Genomic DNA, 5,169 nt, shown 5'->3' on the forward strand with positions numbered 1-5,169 from the left:
AGGATATAATGCACCATGAACATAAATATCGTAGAGGCTATGTTGATTTTGTGTCAACTACATGCGTGAACATGTGCCAAGTCAAGCCACTCGAATCGTTCAAAAGAGGATACCACCCTATCATACCACATCACAGCCATTTTAATAGCATGTTGGCACGCAAGGTAAACCATTATAAGCTCCTAGCTAATTAAGCACGGCATAAGAAACTATATTCTCTAATTGTCATTGCAAACATGTTTATTCATAATAGGCTGAATCAGGAACAATGAACTAATCATATTTACAAAAACAAGAGAGGTCGAGTTCATACCAGCTTTTCTCATCTCAATAAGTTCATCATATAATCATCATTATTGCCTTTCACTTGAACGACCGAATAGTGTGGATTATAATAATAGTGCACATGCATTGGACTAAGCTGGAATCTGCAAGCATTTAATTCAAGAGAGAAGACAAGGTAATATGGGTTCTTTGTTAGATCAACAATAATGCATATAAGAGCCACTCAACATTTTCATTATTGTCTTCTCCTCTCGACCCCCAAAGAACAAGAAAGAAATAAAACTATTTACACGGGATAGCTCCCAACAAGCAAAAGAAGAACGAGAAATCTTTTTGGGTTTTCTTTTTAATTATTACTACTACAGCATGAAAAGTAAACTAACTAAAAGCTACAACTATGTTTTTTTCTTTTTTTCTTTTCTTAAGGTTTATCAAACACACAAGAAGAAAGCATAAAAAGGAAAATAAACTAGCATGGATATTACAGTGAAAAAGTATGAGCACCTACAACTAGCATGAGTGTGTGAACATGAATGTAATGTCGGTGAGAAATACGTACTCCCCCAAGCTTAGGCTTTTGGCCTAAGTTGGTCTATGGCCACGGCTGGCCCGGCGGATATCCAAAGTTGTAGCTGGGGTCATACTGAGATGCAGTGGCAATTGCCTGATGAGCTGCAGCTTGGAGGCGAGCTGTCTCCGCCCTCCTCTCGTACTCGGTCGCCTCCTCCCTGGTTATAACATATCTCCCTTTTGCCTGCAAGTCAAAGAAAGTAGGAGCATGGAGAGCGACGTGATAGGTGCGTCGTCTGTCAAAGATTAGTTGGTACTGGAGAAACTGATCGTTCCTCTCAACAAACTGATGACGAACTATAGCCTCATAATCTAAATAAACAGGAGGCAACTCAATATCATACCCGCGTATGGGTATATCAAGAAAATTAGCTAGACAGGTTGCATAAATTCCACCAAAGAAATATCCATTAAATATATTATTATGCAACCTACGTGCAACAATGACTCCCAAATTATAATGTTTATCTCCTAATACAGCACTCCTGAGAACATTGAGGTCAGGGACACACATGTGACATGCTTCATCCTTACCATTTATGCACCTACCTATGAAGAGAGCAAAATAATGTATAGCAGGAAAATGAATGCTCCCTATTGTAGCTTGTGTTATATCTCTAGATTCCCCCACAGTTATACTAGCAAGAAAATCTCTAAACTTAGATTTGCGAGGCTCACTAGTGCTGCCCCATTGTGAAAGTTTGCAAGCAGTATTAAAATCATCTAAGTCCATAGTGTAAGAATTTTCATAAAGATCAAATAGGACAGTTTGAGAATTGCGTGATGATGAAAATTCAAACCTCCTCACAAAGGAATCAGTGAGATAGTGGTATTGGCGGCACTTATCTGCCTCGAAGCTCTCAAGATCGGCATTACGCACATACGCGTTAAATTCTTCCTTGATTTCTGCTCGATCCATAAAATCCTCTGACGGCCATTCACAAGCCCGCACTTGAGCTTCCCTCGGTGGTTCATCATCGGCATTGCGTATTGCGAGCCTGGGTCCTTGCTTCCTTGAAGGACCACCTTGGTACATTTTCCTAAACATATTTCTTCCTCTGATTTTTTTTAAATTTTTAGTAACTTCAAAATAAAAGTGAACCAAACTCAACAAAATTGATAGCAACTACTCCCACAGGTGCCTAGAGGATATATCATGCATTAAAACTACTTTTGACCATATAAATTTGACATGCAAGCTCAAGAACAGGGTCACCTAAGCAGCAAAAATATGCAGTGAATAAAGCACTAGAACAAAAACTAATTGGACCATTGGAGGTGTCACATACCAAGGAACAATCCCCCAAAGCAGTTTTGTGAATGGAGCTTTGAGCAAGGAGATCGAAAATGGCAGCAAGATGAGCTAGAACTCGGGTTTGAACTGGTTGGTGATTTTTTTGGGAGGAAGGAGTGTGTGGTGGCTGGAATAAGTGGAGGGGAGCCACCATGGGCCCACAAGGCAGGGGGTAGGGTGCGCCCTGGACCCTCGTGGCCAGGTGCTTGCTCCCCTGCTGTGTTCTCAGTGCCAGATATTCTCAAATATTTCAGAAAAAATCATATTTAAATTTCAAGGCATTTGGAGAACTTTTATTTTCGGGGTATTTTTTATTGCATTGATAATTCAGAAAACAGACAGAAAAAACTATGTTTGCTTTATTTTATATAAACAACAGAAAGTAAAAAAGAGGGTACAGAGAGTTGTGTTTTCTAAATTCATCCATCTCATGCTCATCAAAAGGAATCCACTAACAAGGTTGATCAGGTCTTGTTAACAAACTCATTCCGAATAACATGAAACCGGAGAATTTTCGAATAACACTAGGTTACCTCAATGGGGATATGCATGTCCCCAACAATAAGAATATCATATTTTTCTTGACAGTAGGAAGAGGAAATTCAAAACCTCCAATAGTAATTGTTGAAATTTTTCCAATAGAATTGATACTATGGACTTGAGGTTGTTTCCTCGGAAAGTGTACCGTATGCTCATTACCATTAACATGAAAAGTGACATTGCCTTTGGTGCAATCAATAACAGCCCCTGCAGTATTCAAAAAGGGTCTTCCAAGAATAATAAACATACTATCGTCCTTGGGAATATCAAGAATAACAAAGTCTGTTAAAATAGTAATGTTTGCAACCACAACAAGCACATCCTCACAAATACCGACAGGTATAGCAGTTGATTTGTCAGCCATTTGCAAAGATATTTCAGTAGGTGTCAACTTATTCAAATCAAGTTTACGATATAAAGAGAGCGGCATAACACTAACACCGGCTCCAAGATCACATAAAGCAGTTTTAACATAGTTTCTTTTAATGGAGCATGGTATAGTTGGTACCTTGGGATCTCCAAGTTTCTTTGGTATTCCACCCTTAAAAGTATACTTAGCAAGCATGGTGGAAATTTCAGCTTCTGGTATCTTTCTTTTATTAGTAACAATATCTTTCATGTACTTAGCATAAGGATTCATTTTAAGCATATCAGTCAAACGCATACGCAAGAAGATAGGTCTAATCATTTCAGCAAAGCGCTCAAAATCCTCATCATCCTTTTCCTTGGATGGTTTAGGAGGAAAAGGCATGGGTTTCTGAACCCATGGTTCTCTTTGCTTACCGTGCTTCCTAGCAACAAAGTCTCTCTTATCATACGTTGATTATTTGATTGTGGTTTATCAAGATCAATAGCAGGTTCAATCTCTACTTCATTGTCATTACTAGGTTGAGCCATCAACATGAACATCATTATTAACATTATCACTAGGTTCATGCTCATTATCAGATTGTGTTTCAGCATCAGAAATAGAGATATCATTGGGATTCTTAGGTGTGTCAATAACAGGTTCACTAGAAGCATGCAAAGTCCTATCATTTTTCTTTTTCTTCCTCTTAGATGGACTAGGTGCATCTACATTATTTCTCTGAGAATCCTGCTCAATTCTCTTAGGATGGCCTTCAGGATACAAAGGTTCCTGAGTCATTTTACCAATTCTAGTAGCCACTCTAACATCAAAATCATTAATTTTACTATCCAATTCATTGAGCAAATCATTCTGAGCTTTAAGTACTTGTTCTACTTGAGTGGTAACCATAGAAGCATGTTTACTAATAAGTTTTAGTTCACCTTTAACATTAGCCATATAATCACTCAAGTGTTCAATCATATAGGCATTATGTTTCAATTGTCTACCAACATAAGCATTAAAATCTTCTTGCTTAACCATACAGTTATCAAACTCATCTAAGCATTGGCTAGCAAACTTAGTAGGAGGGATTTCATCTTTATCATATCTATAGAGAGAATTTACCTTTACTACCTGTGTCGGGTTATCAAGACCATGTATTTCTTCAACATGCGGTAAATTAAGACCATGTATTTCTTCAACAGGAGGTAAATTCTTAACATCTTCAGCTTTTATACCTTTTTCCTTCATAGATTTCTTTGCCTCTTGCATATCTTCAGGACTGAGAAATAGAACACCCCTTTTCTTCGGAGTTGGCTCAGGAAGTGTCCAATTATTTTCATTGGTCAACATATCATTCAATAAAATTTCAGCTTCATCTGGTGTTCTTTCCCTGAAAACACAACCAGCACAACTATCCAGGTGGTCTCTGGAAGCATCGGTTAGTCCATTATAAAAGATATCAAGTATTTCATTTTTCTTAAGAGGATGATCAGGCAAAGCATTAAGTAATTGGAGAAGCGTCCCGCAAGCTTGTGGGAGACTCTCTTCTTCTATTTGCAGAAAATATATATTTCCCTTAAAGCAGCTTGTTTCTTATGAGCTGGGAAATATTTAGCAGAGAAGTAATAAATCATATCCTGGGGACTACACACGCAACCAGGATCAAGAGAATTAAACCATATCTTAGCATCACCCTTTAATGAGAACGGAAATATCTTAAGGATATAATAGTAGTGAGTTTTCTCATTATTAGTGAACAGGGTGGCTATATCATTTAATTTAGTAAGATGTGCCACAACAGTTTCAGATTCATAGCTATAGAAAGGATCAGATTCAACCAAAGTAATTATATCAGGGTCGACAGAGAATTCATAATCCTTATCAGTAACAAAGATAGGTGAAGTAGCATAAGCAGGATCATATTCATTCTAGCATTCAGAGTTTTTTGTTTCAGCTTAGCTAATAATTTCTTAAGATCACTCCTATCATTGCAAGCAAGAAAATCTCTAGCAGTTTCTTCATCCATAACATAGCCCTTAGGCACAACAGGTAATTCATATCTAGGGGGAGAATCTTCATCATCACTTTCATCAATATTATCAGTTTCAATAATTTCATTCTCTCTAGC

Source organism: Triticum urartu, chromosome 4, assembly GCF_003073215.2.
Source record: "Triticum urartu cultivar G1812 chromosome 4, Tu2.1, whole genome shotgun sequence".
In the NCBI taxonomy this organism is placed as follows: domain Eukaryota; kingdom Viridiplantae; phylum Streptophyta; class Magnoliopsida; order Poales; family Poaceae; genus Triticum; species Triticum urartu.